General features: G+C 39.5%; 1 long non-coding RNA gene across 1 annotated transcript; it reads left to right on the forward strand.

The window, feature by feature from the left end:
* The first annotated feature begins 1,011 nt into the window (after nt 1–1,011).
* Nucleotides 1,012–3,354, forward strand: LOC145792268 (uncharacterized). Its single transcript, XR_014331654.1, has 2 exons — nt 1,012–1,150; nt 2,980–3,354. It is a non-coding gene; the product is annotated as an uncharacterized LOC145792268 (long non-coding RNA).
* Nucleotides 3,355–26,742: the final 23,388 nt, after the last annotated feature.

Below are 26,742 nucleotides of genomic sequence, written 5' to 3' on the forward strand. Positions count from 1 at the left end.
TTCATGATTTGTTAGATTCACCTTATATTTAATTAAATTCAATTAATTTTTGTAATAATTGCCAACCCTACTTCTTTCTATTCAATTCATTGTTGTAATAATTTTCAACCTCAATTTCTGTAATAACCCCATCGTGTAATACTTTATATTTAATTAATGATGGAGATTTTAATTTTAATTGCTTACTATTTTGATTTAATTTGGGAATTATAAAAATTATGGAGACTGGGTCCTATACAATTCTATTGAAGATTTATTTGGAATTAGAAACTGAAAGCCTAATTGGCTTAAGAAAGAATAATTAGTGAGTTGAATTATTTTAATTTCGAGTATTGGACCATATGGAGGTTTAATTAAATATTCGATTCAGATTTGTAAAATTGAGATTTGATTAATTTGGTCTGAATTGGAGTTAATTATGTTATGAGGAGTGCGAATTAAGATTATTGCAACTTTAATTTATTTATGAGGTATTCAATTTGAGTATGTAATTTGTTAATGGAGACCTTGAGTTTGATGAGGGCCTTACTTATATGAGAAATCACAATTGATGATGAAAATAATTTTAATTTGATCTTTGGAGCCTTTTGAGAGTTTGATTAAAAATTCTGATTCAGACTGATAATTTAAATATAATTAATTGGGTTCTAATGGAAGTCAAATTAGGTTAATTAAATTATGTGGGACTTGTGATTAGTCATGATTAGTGTAATTATGTTGCATGTCCAAGGATGTGAATTATAAGGATTTGAAGTTGTATTTATCCATTATAAGAAAATCTGTTGAAATTGTGACCTTTGGATTGAAAATTGAAAGCTTTAAAGGCGCGATAAACCGAAACCGACCACATATTTATGACCAGCATGATTTTTAGAGCCTAGTATGAGGTTTTGTAAAAATCGGATTTAGAATGATTTAAATTGATTTTATTCAATATTATATCTTATATCTATGTATGCATATATATGTATTTGGGCCTTAGTTGAGATAGACTCAACAACAAAGAAGATATTTTGAGAGAGAGGGAGAGTTCTGGAGAAGCCAAGAACCGAAGGAGAGAAAGAAAGAGAAGAAGAAAAGAAGAGAAAAAGAGAGGAAAAGGAAAATACTCCAAGAACTTCAACAAATCCAAGTTAGAAAGCAATCCAAGGTAAGATTTCATCCCAAATTCCTAAAGTTAACACTCCTAACATCTAAGAATAGGAAGAAGTTAGGATTAATTTGGTGTAAAAATGAAGAAATTAAGAAGGAAGTAAGAAAAGTTAAGCTAGGTTAGAGAATTAGCTAAAGAGTTCAAGAATTCATCCTTTTGATTGAAGTTTTAATATTCTTGATATATTAGAATCCTTATCTCCACATATACTTATGATTTCCAAGAATTTTACTTACTTGAATTCATGTTTTAGATGAAAGAAAATAAGAGGTTTAGAAAAGAAATCAATTCATGAAAACTTTAGCAAAGCCTGAGATTCTTGAAAACAAACCAAGTCTTGATGCTTTTGATTTGGAAAACAACCTTATTCCCATGTTTATCAATGAATTTATAAGGTTTATGTTGAGTTTCACTAAGCCCTAGCTCAACAACATGCAAAGAAACCATTTTAGAACATACTGAAATTTCGAACCTGCTGCTGGAAGCCCAAAATCGTACGTGCGGTTTGGAATTCCGCACATGCGGATTACCCTATTTCAACCAACTTTAAATAGGCATATCTCCCTCATCCGGACTCTGTTTTAAGTGATTCTTGAGCCTAAATTCAAGCCCCGGAAGTCTAGTTTCCAATAGTGGTGGTCTTACATCCAAATTATGAGCACACAAATAGATATGTTCAAATTAGTAAAGGCTATTCACTTTCTTTCTAACCGTTTCATGCTATTTCCTCTCCTAACCCAGTTTCCTTTCGTTTCTTCCTATTTTGGTAGACACAGATTATGACCCATTGAAGACTAATGAGTTTAGAACCAACATAAATAATTGGTTAAGGCAAAGTAAGGGATCAGGTTATTTGATTAAGAAAATATTAAGAGAAATAAATTTGATCAAGAGAGTAATTCCATGTTTCAATATGTTGTGTTATGTAATTGTGTTTGTAGGTCAAGACGAGGACATCACCCAACTGTTACCAGAAGCCCATCACTATGAGTAATAGTATAGTAAAGATATGTTTTTCATTATCTATTTTGATTTATGTATGACATAATTCTCTAAATATCGTATTTTGTCAAAATGCACAAGTTTCCAAGAAATGCGAAATGAGTTATGAACAAGAAATGTGAATTGTTTGTAATATGATATGGTGGGCCCAAGTCCGTTCCATTTATCCGTTCCGTTTATGCTATGACATGATATGAATTGTTTGGTCTTTAAGACCTATTGATTTCTAGTATGTTACAAAGTGTTGTACGAAACTAAGTGCTACAGTGGGAGTCACCTCTAGAGTTCGTACGAGTCACCTCTTAGGTTCATACGTAAATGAATTGGGCCCCGGGAGAGGTGGAGACGTGTCAATGTTCCATCTACTCCATGATAAGATACAGTGATACGATATGATACGTTTGAGCCTAAGGCTGTTTTGATATATGTTTGGGCCCGAGGCTGCTTTGTTATATATGGACCTAAGGTGGTTCAGAAAATATGATATGAATACAAATGTTTTTACATCACTATATGATTCATGGTTACGAAATGTTATTTTATATGAATGAATAAATGTCCTATTTTGAAATGCGATTCTGACCATTTGTATAAGTGGGCGTACCACGTACCACGTAAAATGTTTTGTAATGGTTTCAGATATGTATTCCATTTTCAAAAGCATGGATTTTGATACGATAAATGTTTGTTTTAAAATGAATTAAGATACGTTTCAAAATGTGAAATATGTTTTCCTAATGTTGAGGACATCATTCATTAACCTCTTTACTTTATTATTACTCACTAGGCGTTAGCTCACCCTTTTACTTTATATATATATGTAGGTGAGCCATCGAAGGATCAACATTAGAGTTTGTACCGAAGTCCGCCTCTCTGGCAAGCCTCCCAGGAAGTGCCTCCATATAGAGGCGTAATGTTATTTCACCAAACCTAGTTTTGTTTGAAGTTTTTCATATAGTGTGTGAGATCTGTATAAGCTCTGTTATTGTATATGTAAATATGGAAAGTGTAGTTAAATAGTTTAATTATTTTAGGTCATCATGTATACACAGCTCAATGGACATTTATTATTTTTGTTTTGCTTCCACTTTAGGCCCCGATATAATTTGAATATTTTGAAATTTTATCTCTGAGGCCTGAGTACAGGTCGATCATGACCTAAACTTCTAGGGGGGGTTTGGGTCGTGACAATTTCTTTCTATCCTTTTGCTATGTATATTTGTTATCTCATATTCTCTTTTTTCTCATATTCATGCCTTACATCCATATTTCAAGCATCCGGATTCAGCTTTGCATTTATGGGCTTATCATTTCCTATGTGATTTTGTGCACTACCTTATGCCTTGAGATGACTCACATGTCATATACTTAGTAGCCAAGTCCTTAGTTACATTCTTGTGTATGTATTGCATTAGTATTTTGCATATAGGATCGTGCACATTTTACTAACTTTTTGATTCATTCTTTTGTGGGACGCCAGAGCATGATTTTCTTATTATGTCTAGCATCTTACCATGCGGCTACTCGCTTAATTGATCCATCTCTATGATTCCCAGTGGATAGAGGTTGTGTTTCTTGAGTTGGAATGACGTTGATTCTTATGCTTATGAGCTCATTTTCCCTTAAGTACATATTTCAAAACTCTTTTAAAATGCATGAAATCAAAACATTCCAAAACGAATGACATAGTCTATACTTTATTACTTCACATAGTAAATCTTAGCATTAATAATAATTAGAACATGAGCATAAGTTGTCTATAAAACTCATCTCATGGTTTAGTAGAGATCAATCTTTTGATCGGGTGAGCGAGGGTGCTCAATTCATGACCTTCCCTCCCATACCTCTGAACCGAGGCATCTTTGGTTATGACGAACAATGGCCTTTGGCACGAGTCATGGGTTTCTTAGTCTTTCTAAAGATTAGGTGGCGACTTTGAGATCTGGTGATATAGTCCATTTTTGGCAAATTTTGAAATAAATGGATTTTATATAAAGTTGCCAGATTTGGACTCTCATTTATGTTTCACATTGCACTCGTGAGACTAGAACAAAGATCGAGAGTCCGAACTGTTTGGTGAGCTCAGGTACCCCCCGGACTTCCTATAGGCAATTATGATCATCCCTTCATGAAAAACCATTTTCATGTACATGTGAGATACCACCGTCTTGTTGAAGGCTTGAGATTGACATTTTGGAGCAGGAAGGCTCTTTATTTTGTTGTTGATGTGTATAGCTTTTGAGCTTACTTGTATAGGTAGAAACCTTTTCTTTTTCTTTTTCTTTTTCATATATATATATATATATATATATATTTGTGTAACAAGGTTCAATTCCTTTAAAGATGTAAGCCCTTAGAGCAATTTATTGAAATATGAACTCTTTTGTAATTATATTGCATGCTATAGATTTAGATTTAGGGGTTATGAATATGTAATGTATGTGATAAATATCTTGTATATCTCGCTTTATGAAATAATGAATATGAGGAGGGGGTTTACTTTCATTTTGAATATCAGAGGATTATGAGTATTACGTTGACTTCCGTATTATGAATCGAATACCTCATTAAGAAATGAAAATGGATTTAATTAATGTTAATCAAATTTATAGAAATCGAGGCGTTACTGTGACAACCCCGACTTGCATATTTGCGTATTTATGTGATTAATTGTGCTTAGATCTGTTTTTTTTTTTTTTTTTTTTGGAATATCTGTTTGAATGCCCATTTCGAATCAACAATTGAAAGCCTTAGCGAATTCAGAAACCGAAATTGACTAGTCCAATAGGCTCGTTAGAATATTTAGAACCATATGGAAAGTTTATTTAAAATTTGATTCAAACTAAGTTAATTATAATTAATCAATTAAATTGATTAGAATCAATTAGGACTAAGCTAGATTAATTAGCCCTAAGCTTGATTAATTAGTCTAACTTAATCCAACCTATATATGTATATGTTATAAGCTTAAGCATTGAGTTCATTTAATCATATTTTGGCTGATATTAGAGAGAGAGAGAGAGAGAGAGAGAGAGAGAGAGAGAGGGAAGAACTTCAATTTTGAGAGAAAGAACTTGGAGAATTGTGTAGAAAGGAGAATTGAAGGGAATTGAGTTAGAATGCATCAGATCCAAGCTCTAGGTATGTACATCACCTCTAATTCTTGAATTTAATCCAATTAGGAAGTGTAATCAAGATGAGAATTAAGAATTTGTAAGAGTAATTGGAGAAATTAACTTGATTATGGTGAGAATTGGTTAAATATGGACATACATGCACTAATTCATCATTGTTGAGTTTTGTTTTCAAAATTCTTTCATGCACGAAATTCACACTTGTTGATTTTGAGAATTCTTCATGATTTTACACTCACTATTTCAAATTATGGTAATTTAAAAAAAAATAAGAATTGGAATCTTTATATGCATGGCAAAACTATGAAGTTTTGGGTTTTGTTTTGATAATTGAATAAGGTTTTGGGTCTATGGTTTGAAGATGATCAAGTATTCAACATTTGGAAAGTGTTTTTACATGTTATACCAGCCATGCAAGCTTTTGGGCTTAAAACTTATGTTTTTGAACTTGAATTCTGTTTTGGAAATTCTACAGTTTGACCACTTCGCTCGAGCGATGAAGTCATCGCTTAAGCTCACTTTGCATGCATCTAGTATTTTTGCAGACACATTGCACATAACTCAAGCGACCAAATTACTACTCGACCGAACTCACCTTCCATACCACTTGGCTCGAGCAACCGTCGAGCCTACATTTAGACCATCTAATACTTTTGCAGACCATGGGGTCCACTCGAGTGACCAATAGAGCACTCAAACGAACTGCCCTGTTTTAGCAACTTTTGAAAAATATACTCTCATCTTCATGCACCTTTAGGCATTCTTGAGCATTGCTTTAGCATCATTAATGAGAAACTAAGCTAGAAACACATTTAAGGAAATTGAATTGAGATAGAACATTTGATTAAGACACTGTGTTTCAATGTGTGCCTTTGTTATATGTTTTGTGTAAGTGGTCACCCAAAGCACAACATTTGTACAAGCCCACTGTTAGTAGTATCTTTGTAAAGATATGTTCAAATGTATTTTGGATTATTTCAAGAATGATATTTGTGAAATGTTATTTTATATGAATGAATGAATGAATGTCCATTTTGTAAAGGTATTCATGGCATCCTTAGTGAGGCCCTCACCTAGGGAAAATAATACCATGACCCTTTGATTATTCGATTACAGAGATCTCTGATGAATGACCCTCGTGGTTGCTTTCTAGACCTTTATGGTCCCTTCGTATAGACCCTTGTGGTCCTTTTGCTAAACCTTATGGTCCCTTTGATTAGGCCTTCGAGCCCATTTGTTCCACTAATGGATGTACCAAGTATGACATTTGCTTACCAATGTTCAATTTGATCTCGTTATTTGATATTTGAAAATGCAAGGCATGATTTATAAAGTATGGGACTTCATTCATCTAACCTCTTTATTCTGATATTACTCACTGGGCTTTACCTCATCTCTCTCCCTTATATATATTTAGGTGAACAAGTGGAACGTCAAGTTTAGAGATGCTTCGGGAGTCCACCATTTTGTGAAGTTGTTTATGGAGTGCCTCTGTGATAGGGCATACTTGGACTCAAGTGGAGCCAAGCTCGTCGACCCTTTTGTTTAATTTTGGTCTTTGTTATTAGGGAACTTTGTCTTGTGTATGGATGTTATGTAAAACAAGTTTAAGTGTGTTGGTCATGTGTATAGAACGAAGTTTAACATATCTATGAAATTTGCCATGTATGCTATAACAATTCCGGTTTAGACCTAACCTATTTATTGTTTTGGATTTGGGATATCTTGTCTTGTGTCACTATTCATGTCCTTATTCATCATGTACTTCATTCAGTTTGGATATTGGAGTATCATTGTCGTGTTTAGAACAGGTTGGTAGCTTGTTTTTCAAAAACAATTCTGCCCAGAATTTTGCTTGTTCGCTCGAACGATGCTTCTTGCGCTCGAGCGATCTTTTACAGTCTGCAGACTATTGAGAGGTTGATATCTACGCTCGAGCGAACTTTTGCAAGTCTAAACAACTGGAGGGGTGCATTGTGCGCTTGAGCGACGGTGTCTTCATTGTGTCTAGTCGCTCAAGTGACCATTCTTGCACTCAAGCGATATGTGCGTCTATCAGTCCGAAAGGGGTCACTTTTGAGTCATTTTTCTCATCTCTCTCTCTCTCTCTCTAAAACACACCAAAACCTAGACCTACTTACTCTTTCTATAGAAACCCTCTCTAAAACTCAAATACATCTTGATCCATTGATTTCTACACCATAGTCCCTTTGATAAAAAGGTAGGGCTCACCTAGAGCTTCATTTTGATTGGAGCAAAGTTCGTTTTCGGCTTCATCAAGTTTTAACTCTTGTTCTTTTTGTCTTCTTCTTTGAGGTACGGATTGCTTTGACCCTTTTTATGATTTTTAATTTAGTTATTTGTTTTTCTAAACGAGATAGTGATTTGGGGATTTTTGGATAAAACCTAGGGTTTGGTTTTGAATTCAAAAGAGGGGTTTCAAAATGGGCTTTTGTATATGATTGGGGCTTTGTAAAAAATAGTTGGGTTGTGATATATGGTGAATTTTATCCATGGAAGTTGAGTTTTAAAGAAAAAGGGATTTTGTCCTAAAATGTGAATGTAGGATTTTGCAAAGAGGAAATGGAATTGGTGTTGGTTTTATGAAATTGGAACAATGATGATGATGATGGTGGAGTTAGATATGAATTATCATTCCTACTTGGAAATATTTGAAAGTATATTTATGTTGAAAATTAATTAATTGTTTAGAGATATCTATTTTGAGCTATTGGTGGAGGATAGTTATGATTGTTGTAGAAATTACATTGAGCATTATAGCGTATTTGATACATTGAAAATGTTGTTTTGAGAAAAATTGGTGAATACCTTGGTGAATCTAGGTAAGAGTATAGTTGTGGTATTATGTTAGACTGTGTGTCCTTGGTGAAAATCCAGAAACCCGTGCTGTTAGGTGTCGAGACTTCCAGCTAATACCGGTAAAAATGACAAATTGGTGGTGCAACACGTCCTAGAGATTCCCAGTATTGTATCCACCTGCCTATTTTCTATTGTAAAACAAATGGATTCTTGAATTGTGATATAACCTGGCATTGCATGGTTTTTGGAAAGAGATATAAAGTGTTTTGACACGGGCATTGCATATGCATTCACCTTATAACTCTGTTAAGATTCATACACAGTGTTAAAGTATCTTTACTGGGCTTTGGCTCACCCTATATAGAAAATCATTTTCAGGTGCTGATGATATGCTTTTGCTAAGGCAATAGCTTTGGAGGACTAGGAGCCAAGAGCTTCTGTTTTTTTTTTTTTTTGTTGTTATATTTATTGTGTATAAGCCTAGGGCTTTATTTGTATTGAGTTTAAACTCAGTTTTGTTGTAACCAAGTACCATCTTGGAAAGTTGTAGCCAATAGGGCATTACTATATCTGTTTATCCCTTATTTCGTATCTTTTGCCATGGCACATGCTATGGATTCAAGGTTAGGACATTTGAATGTATCATTGCATGTGTTACACTTTTGTAAAGAGAATGAGACCTTATGAATGGAAGGAGATTATATTCAATCATCTGTTGTTATTTAATATCGGTTGTGGGATGATCTTATTGTAATATTTTCGGGGCATTACATATGCACTGCTCAATGGACTATTTATATTTTGTTATTGCTTTTGCTAGGCCCCGTTTATTATATTATGATTTGATTTTATCTTTGAGACCGAAGCTAATCTGGGATTACTGGCCGGTCATGACCTAAACCTCTAGGGGCAGGTTTGGGTTAGGGTTATGACAATTACAAAAGACAATAAAGAAGCTAAATTGAGGGTAACGACACTTTTGTGACGAGTTCAAAATTATCTCAAATTTGATAGTCTAATCAGAAACGGTGCTTTAAATCAAAATCATTGCCATCTCGACGATGATGAACATTTTAGCAAAATTTCTTTGTTGAGGCTCTCAAATTAGTGATTTGTCATTTTTTGAAAGTTTCATTTTTGTAATAATTTTTTTTTTTTTTTTGAGAAATTCGTTTTTAGCATCGTCTGTTTTGACGCATTTTTATTGTTTCCTAAAATTTAAATTTGGGCTTAACTAAAATTTTCTATTTTTGGTAATTTTTTGTTTATTTTCATGTCTAACAAGAAATTAGCCTAATTTCGTATTTCCTTATTTAGTTAGGGTTTAGTTCATTTAAATAAAGATGTATGCCTTAGGGAAAATCAACTCTTATTCTGTACAATTCTTTTTCTCTTTTCCTTGTGGATTCAAGGTGTTCTTCGTTTATTAGAACTATATCTAGCCTCGTGTGATATATTTCGTTGTGTTTGCGTTAGGTTTCCCTCCAATCCAATTGGAGGGCTGTCGTGGCCGATGGAGCCCATTACAAATCTATTTCGATGATTCGAACCATTCATCTTTTAAGACCCTTTGTGTATATCGTCCAAAAAAAATTAGATCAATCTAATAATCTTAACTTATTCAATTTATCAAATTTTTTATCAAGAAAACAAATGGTCTACTTTCAAGAATACATTTGTCGTCTATTTTTTAAAAAACAATAGCAACAAATTGAACAAGCTACGATTATCAGATTGATCTAACTGTTTTGGTAGATAATATACATGAAGAGTCTTATAAAATGAACAATTCGAATTATCAAAATATAACCCATAATGAACCCTATAGATTTGAAAAACACCCTTCAATCTTAGATAGAAGAAAAGTCTATCCCCCCCCCACCCAAAAAAAAAAAAAGAGAGAGAAATAACAGAACAATGTAGGGTTGAGAAAAAAAAAATAGATGAATGGTAAAATTTATAAAATTTAATTAGGGAAAATTACAAAAATAAAAATAAAATAAAATCCTAGGGTTTGACCCTTATAACAAATTAAATTCTAAATTTTTTATTTTGTCAAGTTAAACCCTAAACTTTTGATTTGTTTTCAATCTAAACCATTTGCTTATTTTCACTAGGTAAAATGCATGAAAAAAATGATATTTTAATGATTGAATTCAATTGAAAACGATATTTTATATATTTTATATATACTTATATTGAGTTTAATGACTGAAATACTATTTTATTTTTATTTTTTTGTTGCTTTTACTTAACAAAAATAGGGGAATGGTTTGTTTTAAAAATAAATCAAAAGATTGGGTTTTAAATCAATAAAATTAAAAATTTAGGATTTATTTTGTTACAAGACTCAAATTGATGCAGATTGGAATTTAGAAATTATATATTTTTATATTAATATTTTATTAGGATTTTTATTTAATACTAGGATCTTTTATTTTCCTATTTATTTGAGTTTTTTATTTCGTTTATTTTCTTATTTATAATAATAGGATTGTTTGCTTTACAAGAATTCTTTTTATTTCTTAAAATTGTATTTCCTTTTTAAATATTCTTGACTAGCAAGAATATATATTTTCCTTTTTAGATTTTCTTGATTAGTAAGAATTATTTTTAGTAAAAAAAAAAAGATGTAAGCCTTAAGGCGATGGAGTTGAAGTTAATATTTGATTAATAAAAATAAAGAGTTTTCTCAATATACTATTCGTTCATAGAGAAAATATCTCTAGTTCAAATTTGTTTGTGGTTCGATTTCATTGTTTGCTTGTCTTTCTAATACGTTTCCTTACATTAGATGATATTAGAGCACTGTTCGATTCAGACCAAAGAGTAATTCCAAGATTCACAATGGTCCATGGAGGAGTTGCTGCTAGAGGTCATGGAGGCTGACATGCAGCTATTGACAAAGTGTTGCGAGATAAAGCAGCACGAGAAGCTTGGATGGAGGATAGGTTGTTTCAACGTTTGGAGAATCGTTTGGACTCATTCTTGGAATGTTTCGATGCCATGATTGTTGGAAACCGCCCTCAGAATCGTCAACCAAACCAACGTCTTATTGAGGAGGATACTTGTTCGAAAGACGATATCACCAACAACCCATTCACAGAATATCCTAGAAGGGTTAGAGGCCAAGTCATGGTACCTGTCGGCTTTTTTGGCTTTCGAAGGTTACTATTGTAATTTTAAGCGTGCCAGCAAGGATCAATCAGTCCTTACAGAAGATTAATTGCCAACCAATTATTAGACGATTGCGTTTTAGTTCTTTCAGCTTCAATGAAGAGGACTTTTACTGGTGGCTTGTTTTAAGAGAATTTAATAAACAATGATTATATGAAGAACAATTGTAGCATTTCATTAAGTGAAAAATGAAAACTTACAATGATCTGACCCAGCCTTGTAGAGGTTTACAACAACAAGCTATTCGAAACTACTCCGATGAATAAAGTGCAATGCAGGAATTGAAGTGCAGAAATGTAAAGAAATGTAAAAACTAGAAGGAGAATAAAGTAGATAAAAACTGGTTTCTGGATCTAAGTCTCTAGGCTTTTTCTGGGGCCTTCTTTGCTATTTATACTTCTCAATGATAACCGTCAAAATGAGCTTCTAACCGTCGAATCATCCCTCCATGATGCTTGATCATGTTTCCTCACAGTTAGCTCCACTACGCCATGTCTGCAGTTAGGCTTCCCTCCTGATTTTGAATTTAAATATATGCGTAACTATTAAAGCCACGTCATCTTGCATCTCTTTGCTGATCCAGTACTATGCAGATCTACAATAACCAACACTAACTGTCACGTGTACGATTATGATTGAAGATTTGATTTGTCTTCCCGTATTGCCCTCATCCTGCCACGTGTTGAACTGTGATTGGCCTATACAAAATATGTAGCCAACATTACCCCCCCTGGCACCAATATACCCAATACTTGGTGATATTAGTGGATCTAGGCATTTTATCCATGTCTTAGAACGTGCATGGGCTTTGCATCTTTTCAGAAATGCAATCGTCCTTCATCAATGAAACGTTTGCATTAAATTCTCTTCTAATCCTTGAACATTTCCATTATCTAAGTATTCGAAAAGACTGATACAGCTTTCATGGCCAAGCAAACCTTTTCTTACATTGATCAAGCATAAGAAGAGTTATTTGATAATGTTGTTCGTCCTCGAAAGAATCTTCATGCCTTATTTTTCCTACGAAGGAAAATATCATAAATGCGAGCGTGCCAGCAAGGATTGAAAAACCCTTACAGATTAAATTCAAGCCAATTATCAAGCGATTGCGTTGACGATTCTTTTGCCTCAACAAAGAGGACTTCAAAATTGTTAAGTGTAGAAAAAAGAAGAATTAAAAGAAAAATGAGAATTCAAATCAAAGACAATTGATTTCAATATTTCTTGTCATTTTCCTTTACACAAGGATGTGTAGGCCTCTATCTTGTTGCCGAGGGAACTTTTTATTGGTACTTTAAACCTTCGAGCTTATAAGTGCATATCTGAGGTATACTGCCCCTCCCAGTTTGCCAGGCAATTTGGGCTTACCCAAGGAATTCCTATTCCACTCTGCAGTCTCTTGAATACCCATCTTACAGCCAAAGACCTGAGAGTACCCAAACCTAAGCTAGAGGAGGCAACATTTAAACTGTTGAAAGATTTGAGTGAGTTTAAATTTACCCCCTTCTTCCCCTTTGGCTCAGTTTTAAAAAGATTTCAAAATTGGTGGAAAGTCAATATAGAAGTGCGTCTAGTAATACATCCTCATGATTTACTAATAGGGCTAGGTGTGCCTTCTAAGGCTCAACCAAAAGAAACTAGGACCATCCATTCTCCTTCTACAGCTATTCCTACAGTCTCACTCCCTCCTTCCAGAGTTACCAGAGTTGCTTCGAAGAAGGGTATGCACTTTTAGGTGTCCTTCCTTTCAGACTTTTCTTTTTGGTTTTCTTCATATTCATACTATTTGGTGTAGGATCTCCCCAAGAAGAATCTCCCAAGAGAGCTGAAGCTCTGGCTATTCTCAAAGACAAACACCAATAGAGAAAGAAAAGAAAACTATTACTCACTCCTAAAGAGTCTGAGTCTCAGATTGCAGAGGAAGAGACAAAGAAAGAGCAAGAAATACCACTGCAGAGGAAAAAGAGAAAGAAGACAACCGTCTCTCCTTCTGACTTGGCCGAAGATCCCACTCATGAGGCAGCTGTCAAAACAGTGGAGAAAGAACACTCTATAGAAATAATTGTCTTCCAGAGGGCTGAAAAAAGGCGGCAGCAGCAACTACTACGGGATGAAGCTACTGTTGCTAATACAACTCAAAGAGAAACTACAAGAAGGCTGTTGCTAAGCATTATTCCCTTCGTAGTTCTTCCATCATTGCCATCACTTCTAAAACCAGTAATTTCCTTTCGTGTCTCTATTTTCCTTTCTCAAATTCTTGATACTGAGACTTAACATTACTTTGTATTTCTTCTTTTGCAGTAACAACTACTCTGCCTTCTCCTTCATTAAAGACTCCTTCAGTTTCATCTAAAGTTGAAAGACCTCAAAATGTGGAACAATTCAAGCAATACTCCCACTCCCTGGTCCTACATTTTTCACACATTTCTTGAGGCAAAGCATTCCTGCCTCCCTATCTTTCGGCTTAGCTCCATACTTTCCCCTTCTATCCTTCGACTCTATCCAATTTACTCTCCCTTTAAGTCTTGCTGCTCCTTCCCCTCCTGAGGAAATTCCAGATATTGCTTTATCTCCAATGATAGCTAATTCCCATAAAAAAGACACTGGTAGCTCACCAGTTCCTTGTCACTAACCTTATCTAGCTCCAGTCCCTCTTCTCTTGACTTACTGGTAACCAAAATTATGGAGACTGCTAGGGATGCTGCACCTTCTTCTCCTATTCCTATGCAGCCATCTCTTTCTTCTACCAGAGTCCTTTCTGCACCCTCCATGTCAACGGAAGAGGTGGACATCTTCGAGGCTAGGCTAGCTAGTCTTTTTGACATGTTTTCCACCATTTCAACAGCTAGCAACGAAACAGAGCCATTAGTCTTAGCTGATTCTCTCTTAGAAATTTTTGAGAGCTCTTCCTCCACTAGTAGGACTTCTTTGCCTTCATTAGATTTCGATAAATGTTTGGAGTTGCTGACACTCTTCTCGAGGATCCCTTTCGAAGCCTTGCAAAGGCCTATTATCAAGAATGGTTTCCTCTAGTGCCGCAATGTTGTTGAGCAATCCAGCATGACTATCTCAAGTCATTTATCTCAAGCAGCAGCTACCATTGACTTTTATATCAACATTTGCCATGCTGCCAAAGCTGCAGAGGAGAAATTGTTGAGAGACCAGAGATTTGTTTCCCATATACATGTTGAAGTGTCAGAATTGAAAGAACAACATTCCGCTGTCTCCCAATTTCGAGTTCAACTATTGGAGAAGAAAGCTCAGCTAGAAGAGGAGTTATCAGCAGTCAACCTAGCTTTGGATCGAACTGTCACCAAGCTGCAAATTACCAACCAAGGACTGGCTGATCGAAAGTAGGAAATGACTACGGCCATTCAGTTGTTCTCATCTCCTAAGAATAAAGAGTCAATTGTAAAGGAACAACTGAAACATTGTACTGATTTTTGGGCCAATCTATGGCTGCATGTATTCAACTCACTATGAAATAAAAATCTTTATTTATTATTTGAGTGTTTTCATGCTCCTTTTGTTTAGCACTTGTTATACTCTTTGTGTTTCCCACACAGTCGGATAATAAGGCTTCAAATATCTGCCATTAATTTTCTTAAGGTGTACATATCCATTCAAATTTCTCAAATGATATGCTCCCCAAGGAAAAACTCTATAAACTTGATATGGTCCTTCCCAATTAGGTGACTATTTTCCAAATTTATGGCATTTAATACCTATTGGGAGTATTGTCTTCCATACCAAATCACCTTCATCAAAGCTAATGTGCTTCACTTTCTTATTATAGTTTTTGGCTACTTTCTTCTTTTGGAAAAGAATGTTATTTAATGCCAAAATTCTAGCTTCATCCACATTTTCTAATTCCAAGCACATATTCTGATGGTACTGCTCAGGAACTAACTGATCCTGGCCTCTCCCCCTCAAGGACTTGATGTTAATTTCTACAAACAACACTACATCATGCCCATATACTAAGGAATAAGGAGTAACTCGTGTACTTGATCTTGGAGAAGTCCTGTAAGCCCATAATACATCCAACAGTAAGTTATGTCAATCCCTGGGATTGTCTTCTATAACTCTTTGTATTTCTTTTTTTAAGGATTTATTGGATGATTCTACCTGACCATTTGCTTGTGCATAATAGGGGGTAGAATTAACAAGACTAATTCCAAATTTTGCCACAAAAGACTTTACCATCTTCCCATCAAATATAGTCCCATTATTAACAATTATAGTCTGAGGGATGCCAAATCTGTGGATCAGATCTTTAATGAATCCAATAACTTCAGTCTGGTCTACAGCCTTATATGGTTTAGCTTCGACCCACTTAGTGAAGTAATCTGTGACTACTAAAATGAAACAATAATGCTTCGAAGAGGGTGGATGTATTTTTCCCATCATATCCATAGCCCATCCTCTAAACGGCCAAGGCTTCACAACTGCATGCAAATCAGTCATTGGTACATGCCTTATTGTGCCATGCTTTTGGCATGCCTGGCAACCTCTAGCATACTCTATACAATCTTTAAGGATGGTTGGCCAATAGTAGGAATGCCTTCAAAGCAGTCATCTCATCTTCACACCAGGCTGATGAGCACCACAGATGCCTTCATAAACTTCAACCATGGCTGTCAATGCATCCTTTAGCCCTAAACATTCCAATAATAACCCATCTGCTCCTCTTTTGTAAAGAGCATTATCATACACTATGTATTGCATAGATTGTAATTTGATTTTTCTACTGGCTTTCAAAGATGGGCCACTTAGGTATTGCATTATTGGATACCTCCAATCTTGTTCTTGTAATCCATTATGATTGACTTCTAGCACCACATTCCTTTTAGTTAATGGTGGTATTACTTTTTGAAATGTTGCTTGACTTATGTTCATTTGAGTGTTATCCTGTAGACAACCCATTTTTGACCGTCCTCAAGACTTGGACGTCACCGTTTGAACACTCGGTGATCATCCATGTTTGTGTTCGTTTGGAGTTCCCGGAGGTCTCGGCCACGCGCCTTGTCTCAGGATCTCCGAACTTGACTGTTTAGTGTCTGGTTTCACACCAAACACTTGTGTTTTGCCTTGGAGAGGCAGGGTAGGGCTTGTAGACCATCCCCACCCACCACCGGCAGTGGCTAGAGGCCACCGGCTGGTTTTTGCCTCCACCGGCACTGTAGTTTGCCGGTCGGCATAGTTTTTTGCTGGTCGGCACTTTTTAGTGCCGGTCGGCACTCTTTTTGGCCAAGATGGCATTTTTGGCCGGCCGATTACTGTGCATCTGCTTTTGCAGATATTTTAAGACAGCTGTCTTGCTTTTGCTCCCCTCCATACACGTGTATGGAGGGATCTCCCTCTTATGAAGCTTGTCTTGTAAGCTTTACAAGACAAGAAGTTCCATATAGAGAGAGGAGGGCTCTCTTGGCAAAAGGAGGAGAGACTTAAGATATTTTGGGAGCTAGACAGCCATTGTTAAGCTCTGGTTTTAGGGTTTGAGTTAGATACACATCCTATATCTCTTTCCCTCTCTTTTGTGCTCTAGGTGTTTTGTGTCTTACTATTGCGCACAAACACCTAGTGTTTCACCTTCCTCTTGGAACTGAGGTTCTAAGGGACTGATTTTGAAGTTTTGGTGTTGGATTCAAGCTAAAGGAGGCCATTGGAGCACCATTTGTGAAGGGGTCTTCAAGGGTGAGAACCTAGTCTCCTTTTTTCCCATTTTTGCATTGATTTTCTACCTATCTTAGAGCTATTTTCGTGCTTATTGTATAACACAAAAAAGTTCTGTTTTTTAGTCCTCTTGATTGTTTGTTAAGAGTGTTTTGTGGTTTGGGTAAGTTTGAACACCCTTAGGCCTTAAAAGGCCTCATTTTGTACCCATTTGTGCTAGCTCCGGGATTTTGGTGTTGGGGTCTCTTCACCACTGAAATCTTGAGAGATTTCAGTGGTGAAGATGATGCCTTGAAGTCCCAAGAAGGAGAGGGTCACCCCCTCTCCTTGTTGTCCTTGAAAAGGGCATGTTTTGGCCTCTTGAGAGAGAATTATGTTTGAGGGTGTATTGACCATGACTTGGCTGCTTTTTATGCTTAATATGTCATGTTATGCCTCTGTTTTTACTTGGTTTTGGTACCCCATGCATGCTTAGCATAGTTGCCATGTAATGCCATGTTATCGCCTCAATGTGCCTTAGGTTGTTAGCCTTTGTTGGAGCATGTTTTAGGCTTAGTCTTGTGAAGATTTTGTGCATGTTTTGCCATGTTCTAGGTCTGTCCTAGGTTGTTTGGGTCGAATTTGGCATGCATCATATAGCCCCTTTGCATTCCGGCTTGTTGGCCTTAAGTATGTGAATGTATAGCATGCTATCCTTGCATTGTTTTGGTGATTTGGGATCATCCACCATGCCATTTCAGACCTTATTGTATGCTTGAGAGCTCGCATTTGATGTCCCTTTAATGCCTTGTAAGGTTGTCATCACATGCTCCATGTTTTGGTGTTTATGCATGCCTTTGTTTTTGAATCATTTAGATGCCATCTAAGTGGTCCTTAGGCCTTGTATTAATGTCCCAAAACTCTGTTTTTGGCCAATGATTTCATGCCATGTTTGGTCTTGCTAAGTGTAGTCCAATGCTCCATTGGTTTGTTTTAAGCACTTAGGCCATTTGATGCATGCTTGGCTTGATTTATTGCTTGGTTTGGCACCATGTCTTAGCATGATTTCAATGCTTATGTTGCATGCTAATTAGTCCATGATTCCCCCTTTCAAATGTGTTTGAGGGTTGTCCAATTTGTGCTTAAGTGTTGGCCTTTCAACATGTGTATGTGTGCATGTGTATTTGGTCCTTCACTATAGCATTTTGGCTACTGTTTTAGGCCTATTTAGAGTTGCCTAATTCATGTTTAAGTCCATCTCTCCATCTATTTGCATTGCCATATGTATGCTTGTATGCTTGCATAAGTTAGTTGCCATGCCATGTTGCATCCTTAGCTTGCATGCTTAGGTTGCATTGCATCTTGCATGCATGCCTTGTTCCTTGACTTGATGATAGGAATTGGGCCTTGTTTGGTTTGATTTGGTTTGCATGCATTCGAAATCAAAGTTGCATACTTGGTTCTTTGGGCCATCATGCATGGAAATGCGTGATTGGTGGTCCGAGAATCGAGGCACATGCCCCTTTGAGTCATTATCATGATAAGGGACATGGTTGGTGCATATATGCCTTGAATTGTGCTGCCATGCTTTGCCTTGCCCTCTGTTGCTGTCATTTGCAGATTCTGCAGGAACACTCTGCCGACCGGCAGTGTAAGGTGCCGACCGGCAACAATTCCTCTGCCGATAGCTTCATTTGTGCCGATGGCCACACACCACTGCCGGTGGTAATTCCACTCAGCCGGTGACACTCCCCAGTGTCCAGGGATGCAGTCCTGAGGTTTTGACAGCCTCCAGAGGAGTGAAGGAAGGAAAACAGAGGCAGCCTATGCATGGTGGCGCGTTTCCCGAGGCGTCTTTCTTGTTTTCTTAAGTTTTAGTTAATTTGCTTAGTTGATTAGGCAATTTGTAATATTAATTAGCTTGCGTAGTTAATTAATTTGTAATATTTATTTGGTCCCTCCGAGTGAGGGTAAATATGTAATAAGTGTGCGTGAGTGTGTGTATGTCTTCCAACCCCACTTCTTTCTTCCCTTTTATTTACCTGCTTATGATGGTAGATTAGGGCACATTTATTTTAGCATACCTTATGCTATGCATGTGTGCATCCATGCATTCGTATTGCATGCATTAGGCTCGGTACATCACGCTAACTGCATTTGTACTTCAATTCAAAAATTGAATATGTGATAGTTGATCGCATTTCATATGCCATGTTTAAGGTTAGCCGAGCCTATCTAATTGCATCCTGTATGTGTTGCATTAGGCAATTTAACATGAACTAGGACACGCATGTTTGCTAACTAGTTTACTGTTTTGGCACGGAGTACGATGTAAGTATTTATGCTTTAGCATCTCGCATGTGTGTGAATGTTAGCATGACAGTATGCTTGCCATGCGGCTAAATGCTTATGTGTTAAACTGTTTGAATGCCTGTGGGTGAAGGTTGGATTGTTTGAGTTGGAAAAACTCATTGAAATCCGTGTTTTAGCCTACTTGCTAGTAGCAAATTCCAAAGCATTTTTAAAACAAACGGATATGCAATGTTTCTTTCCAAATTAGGCAATCTAGTCTATACTTGTTTGCTGGGCGCATAACACAGTAATTCTAAGCTAATAAATGGATTAAGAACACATAACGTTTTCAAAATCGGATATCATGGTTAGTAGAGGCCGGTCTTCGGACCGGGCGAAAGGGGGTGCTCATAGCTGACCTTCCCCGATCGTACCCAAGCTCCCGAGCCGAGACAACTCCGGTGATGACGGACATGTGGCCTTCGGCACCGAATCAGGATTTCCTAAATTTCCCCATTTTAAAAATATTTAGGTGGCGACTCTGTATCTAGCAAAGCAGTCCATGTTTGGCACTACTTTTCAAAAATCTGTTTCTCAAAACGATTTGCCAGATTTGGACTCTTTGGTTCAGATTAAGAACCGCGACAACAAAAATCGCGAGTCCGAACTGTAGCAGCGAAGGTCCCCCCTCCGCGGGCGCGTCTACAGTTTCTGGCGACTCTGCTGGGCACTTTAGAGAGCTTAACTCGAACTCATGATATCCTGTTTTGATTTCGCTTATGTGTTTCTTTGCATTGCATGTGCATTGGTGCGCCTAGGAACACAGTGTTTGCCATCTGCCATTCCTGAACGGTTTGTCGGAGGCTTGTCTTGTCAAGACATGTCCATAAGGCTGACCGGCTATGGGCTCTGACAGCATGGGAACACAAACCCGGTTTACCGGGGCACCCTCTCTGACCATTGGACCTAGTACATGTTCGGATCCATAGTGACCATTCCAAGAATAGGACAGGTTGCTTACCCGATGTTAGGTTGTTTGAAAACCGCTGTGTGCGTAGTGAAACCCTAGTTCCTGACGAAATAGGATAGGGAAACCCTACCCCAACATAGGGGTGTTTTGGCTCTCACTTACTTGCTATGTGCTTTTAGAGTGTATCTCTACAGGAACGCATATACCAGTTTGCGAGTTTGAGTATCGGGCCCGAGGGCACCAGAATCAGTATTGTTGAGAATCAGTTATCAGGAATCAATTATCCGCGGGTATCAGATTCAGTATTTTGGGAACAGAAATCTGGGAACAGTGATCAGCAGTAGGGTACAGTTGTTTGGCTACGCCCGTGTTTGATCAGTTTGGACTGAAATGCTGCCTGTTTTTCCTTTCAGTTCAGAGAGTGGCAGAGTTGATACAGAATAGCCAGTGTCTCCCCTTGCTGAGGCAGGATTTATGGCGGCACAAAATTCAGAAGAAATTGTGGTTATGACGGCAGCATTGGAACAGGGGGCCGCTCCGCAGAGTGAGGCCAGCATCAATATGTCACACCCACCCAGGTCGCCCGTTGTGCACCCAATCTGGGCTCCCCAGTTATACCAGGCTCGTGAGCCCACCACCTTTGAATTGATGGGAATGATAGGTGACCTCCAGAGGTCCGTGGCCGATCTGGCCTATGGAATATCGGCTTCACCGCCAGCGGCGCCATATGCCGGGAATTTCATACCACAGGAGCCCCCGCTACTGGGGCGGATTGTGATAGAGCTCAGCCAACCAGAGACGGCTTCCAGCTACAGCCACGGCATGCCAGCACCGACCCAGACCCTTGATCAGGCTGAGGCCAGAAGAAAAGACAAGGCAAAGGTAGACGCCGACCCTATTGAACAACTGCTGTGGGCAGTCGAGGCTCTGAAAGTTAGAGGGATGAACAAGCAACAAACATCCGCGATCGTGATCAAAGCTGTGGATGATGCTTTCCCCGCTCCAATCAAAGGCAGTTCAAGCCAGGTAGAAAATCGGGATGGGCCCCGTCATGCCCAGACAATTCCTGTAGTTCCCAACCCTGCACCGGGAAAGGGTCAAAAAGCCAAGGCAGCGCCAGCCGACCCTTTCGCTAGCGCATCTGGCAAGAATCCTCAAACTTCAAAGTACCTGCCCCGAGGGCGCAGGGTCTTTCACGACCTCCACATGCCTTTGTCTAGGGCATTGCTAATATTAGTGAAGAATGGGCATCTTAAGCCTTTGGAGCCTCGGCCACTCCCGAAGAATCTCCCTCCCACGCATGATGCTACCTTGTACTGCGCGTACCACCAACAGTCCGGTCACAGTACCGATGAATGTTCCCACCTTCGTCATGAAGTGCAGGATTTGATCGATAACAAGGTTATCCTCCCACCCACCTCAGCCAAGTCCGTTACCACCCAGTTGTTGGATTTCGAGGGCTCAGATACTGCGAGTATGTGAAGTGAACCGCCTGCGGGCGACATTTGGTATATTTTGGATGTAGCGTCTGGCACGCATTTTTGAGCATCGGTGAAACCGAGTTTTGTAAATCCTGGCTTGGATATCGAGTCAGTCTTTTGTTTGAGTCTGTCTCTTTGTCTTGAGTCAGTCTTTTTGCTTAAGGGTCTGTCTTGTTGTGTCGAGTCAGTCCCCTTTGTATATAATACCAGGTGATTCTGGGGTTGTTGTCCCGAACACCGTTTTGTCTTGTAATTATCTGTTTTTGTTTTGAATCTGTTTCTGCCGAGGAGCCAGTTGCACCAACAAATCCGAGTGAAACAGCTGTTGCTATCTCAACTTCATGCTTGCTTTCAGCATAAGTGCCAGAGAATTTGATTGGGCTGACAGTACATCTCGCCTACTCTCCTGCGCGCCAAACTCATTGCATTAACCTAAGTTTTTCAAAAAACAAACCTTTTGAACACTGCGGTGATAAAAACGAAGAGGAAGGGATTCCTCGGGTTTTGTAAATTTTGATCATTTTGAGAGAAAGAGAAGCGTGTTAAGCCTTTTTATGAATGAAATCATGCTTGGCGGCGTGAATACTGAGGAGGATCCTGGCTTGATCCAGATTGGTTCCACACTATCTTCGGCGCGAGCGATTTGTCGCTTTCTTAAAAACTTTCAAAAGCAAATGTTTTACGCGGCCCTGTGAAGACTTGTGTGGAATCCCTCTTGAGGTCGCGCAGCCTAGGATCGCTCTCAGCCTCAAGATTCAACCCGTTTGTTTTCCGACTTTGAACCCGTTCAGAACGTTCAGAAAGTTCAACGGACAAACGCCATGAAAAGCCCGTGTGGCCAGTTTCGAAGTAGCCTTCGATCAAAAAGCATCAAAGCCGAATCAGAAGGAGTAGATCTCGCCGGAAGAAGCTCGTGGAGTAACCGGGATAGATTCTCCTATAAATCATTGCAACAGTCGTTCTCTTAGATACAGAGGGGCTTCAATTCAAAAAACCATTTGGCATGGACTTGCTACACTTTTACCCTTTGAGAGTTTCACTGGGCCGAAAACCCGGAAGGGCGACTCAGGCAAAAGTTAGAGCAAGAGAAAAATACAGAAAAGCAAAAAATACAAAAAAGAAGAAAAGAAAAGAAAAAGAGAAAAGATGCAAAAAGAAATGAAAAAAAAAAAGAAATGAAAAAAAAGAAATAGAAAATGAAAAGAAGCTCGCAAGGTCGAAAACCCGCATTGGGCGCCTTGGCAAAAGTGAGAGCCAAAAAAAGTGAAGGTTAAAATACCCGAGTGTACCTTAACCGGAACTACGTGAGGCTTGATTCCCATGTTTGGGATACGTAGGCAACTTCATCATGAAGTCCAGCCCCCAACGCTTTCATAGCGTCTCAGTCCATGCAATGGTTTCGATTTCATCCCAAAGTCTAGTCGCCAACGCTTCCAAAAGCGATTGTGTCCATATATTTGTTGTGACCGTCTTCGTCATCGCTGTGTCCAAGAGTTCGACCACCGCCAATGAAGACTATCTGCGGATTGCTGCGGCACCACCCAAACAAGGGGCAACTTTCCGTTGCCACGAGCCGCCGTGAGCCGCCATTCAAACCAGGGGCAACTTTCCGTTGCCTCCCATCCCCCTTCAAACCAGGGGCAATTTTCCATTGCCTCCGATCCGAGGTTGCGCATCTCAAAGAGTAAGTTCCATGCTCGTTGAGCATCAGCTGTTTGAAAAATAGTTTTTGAAGATTTTTACTGAGGTTGACTATTTTCTCGAAAACTATTTCATTTTCCAAAACTGGACCATTGTCTTGGACCCAAAAAAGGAAAATTTTCAGTGCTTGCTGCCTGACTTGCATGCTTTTCAAATCAAAAATCGAACAAGTACGTTAATTCGACTCTCATTTTGATCAAAATTGTTTTAGTTAAAATGATGAACTAAGGGCACAGTTGAGCCAGGCGTTCTGTCTTTCCCCCGTCATCGACGTACTTGCCAGAAGAGCACTCTGCCCACCAGAAGAAATGGCCGTGAGCTAACGGTATTGAGCATGAACCCACACCTTTCTATTTATCCATCAATCACCCCGGGGAGGGATGAAAAATGAGAGAATGAAGAATAGAGAGGTGTAAGTTGAGAGAAAAGTGAGGAAAAGGGTTTTTGAGAGAAAATCCGAGCTCGAGAGCCGAGTGATGTGAGAATCACAAATCAGAAAGGGTGGGAGACAATGCCTAGAGAAACTGGCTCCTCGTGATTTGAGGTCCCCCGTCTTCGTCAGCGCGTCTGTATGTCGTGTCTTTGGTTTTGTTTACCTCAACCTTTGTTTTAGGTCTTTTCCGAGCGTGTCTCGTTGTGTTAGGTCGTGTACCTTTTTATTTGAGTCCTCTCCGCTGTGTTCAGTTGTAGGCTTGATATCCCGGTTTGAAAAACCCTCATTCGATTTCAAAAATCATTTACACTCAGAATGCTGTGCCATTCTCTACATTTGAACGTGTTTCGACTCCAACCAGTTCCATCTTTAAGGTCCGTCCTGTTAGATTGGGCCGTTTGTTCAGAAGTTTGTCGTGTGCAGAATGAAACGAATGCTGTGTTATGGGCTGTATGCAGATTAATCCCCAACAGAGTAAGGGCTGTGTATCCGGAATCAGGCAGTGGGTTGCTTGGGTTATTTTGCTGTTGGCTGTTTAATTATCTGATTATTACAATTTCCAGTGTTCAATTTTCAGATAACCAATCAATTTCATTTACATTGAGGTGTAACATGATGGAATGCGATGCAATGCATGAGATATGTAAATGTAACACTTTTTAAGCAAAAATCTGTTCATTTCATAATCTTTTTCAAGTACAAAATTTTGAAGAAAACAAAATCTTCCTGCGGCAGTACAAGGTAATCTAACTACCAACAAAAGAAAAGTACAAAGAAGAAAAGGTGACAAAAATCCGCATCTGTGTCGAGCACTCCAAGGGCCATCAGTCTATCCTGGTCCTCTTCCTGGACGAGGGTCCAGGAGCATCATCAGCATCGTCGTCAGAGCCCGAGCTAGAACCGCCTCCGGTCTCCTCCTCTGATGACTCTGACTCTGCCTCCGCCTCCGCCTCTGACTCCTCGTCATCATCATCGTCCGGGACTGGAGCTCGCGAGCTACTCCCGACATGAGTACGCCCTCCCCTGGTACGAGGAAATATCCGGCCCTCCTCATCTCTCCCCCGGGCAGGGACAGAAGGCCCAGCTGGAGCACCTCCTGCCATGGGAATCTGGAAAGGAGACTGAAAAAGTACACAAAAGGGAAATGCATCAGTATACTGTAGACAGTTTATCAGTGCAGAATACAGTGTATGAGTACAGTGTGAGAATGCCGTGAGCAGTTTATCAGTGCAGAATGCAATGTCGAGTACAGTGTATGAATGCCGTGAGCAGTCTATCAGTGCAGAATGTAGTGTGTGAGTACAGTGTATGAATGCCGTGGGCAGTTTAACAGTGCAGAATGCAGTGTATGCAGTGTTCAGATACTGTGAGATCAGTGTATCAGGTGTTGCGCCGTGCGTCAGATTATGTAAAGCAGTGTATGAATGGTTTGAGGCCAGTGTCAGAAGGACATACCGATATGCTGTAGAGGGCTAGGAGATCAAATGTCCGCTGGAGCATCCCCATCATCGAGGCATTCATCGCCAACGACTGACGGGTGTACCCAGAAGAAGCCTGCAAAAGTATCAGATGCATCAATATTCTGTGGAATATCAAATAAACTGAAAATGAATGACTATACAAAGTGCAGTAATACGTACCGGTGGTAAGTCGGGGACGTCGATGAAATCGTGACCAGCCAGTGGAGGGGTGAAGGGGATCTGATAGGTCGACCCACCCTGCCCCTGGAAAGTCAGTACAGCGGGCAGGGCAGGCCAGCCAGCTCCCCGTCCTCCCTGCACTCCGCCCCTACCACGAACCCGGGCCCTCCTCGCAGCCCCTACTCCTCCCTGCACTCCGGCCCCAACCGCCGATGCTACAGGCCTGGCCCCCTCTACTCGACGGCCGCTCAAAGGTCGCATCAGGTACGTCCGCACGTACTCCTGATAGTCTCCGGTACCTCTGAAGCCGTCCTCCTCCCAGCCAATGGTGTAGTCATCCATCTGCTCGCTGGTGAGCCTCTTGGTCTCCCTCATATCCGCAGGAGGGTGAACCGGGACTATCTGCTCAGGTAACCCCAGGGTCTGGCATAGGAAACGCTCCCCCAGGTACCAAGCCCGACAGACCGGGCCCTCAAGCAAGATCCGGAAACGCGAGGTCTCCTCCGCACCAGCGAACCGATCCCGCATTGCTGCCGGCAAGGGAGCCCACGACCGCCATGTGATCTAAAAGTGACAGACGGTTTGTTATCTACTGTTTTGGAAATATACAGTGGAAAAGCGAAGCTTAAATGAACTGTAAATAAAACATACCTCGGCAGGGGTAATGGTGTCAAAGTACCGGCGGAAGAAGCCGAAAGTCTACCGTGATCGCCGGGTGCATCTCCCGTCGAAGCGACTCGAAAACGGGACGGCCAGAGGAGTCTCCGCAACTGGCACAGGAGCGAGCCTAGGGAAGTAGGCGTAAACCCACAACTGCAAGATAAATACCAGTGCATTTATCAGTTGAAGCAGAATGCAGAATAAAGCAGAAATGGCAGAGCCGTGTGTTGTGCAGTGTATTGTGTGCAGTGTACAGTGTGAGCAGTGTACAGTCAGTGTAAAGCAGAATGTATGTGTGTGCCGTGTGTACAGTATACAGCAAGTGTAAAGCAGACTACAGTGTGTGCAGTGTACAGACTACAGAAAGTACGAGACAGAAATGAAAAAGCGGAGAAGAAGTGTACCTCCCAAGCCCGCCAGTAGCCTCCGAGTAGCGGGCCGCTGCCGCCCGAAGCCGAGCTCATGTACCCTAGAGAGTGGACAGAGCGGCGCCACCCCAATCATAGTGCAGGATGTCCCGGACGTCCACCAGTGCGCTGAGAAGACAGAGAGGCACGGTGTTCGCCCGGTCGGCGAAGATGGTCGTCCCGAACAGGAACATGAGGAAGCCGCGAGCATACCTCT

Source organism: Camellia sinensis, chromosome 6, assembly GCF_055761805.1.
Source record: "Camellia sinensis isolate YWXY chromosome 6, ASM5576180v1, whole genome shotgun sequence".
Classification (NCBI taxonomy): domain Eukaryota; kingdom Viridiplantae; phylum Streptophyta; class Magnoliopsida; order Ericales; family Theaceae; genus Camellia; species Camellia sinensis.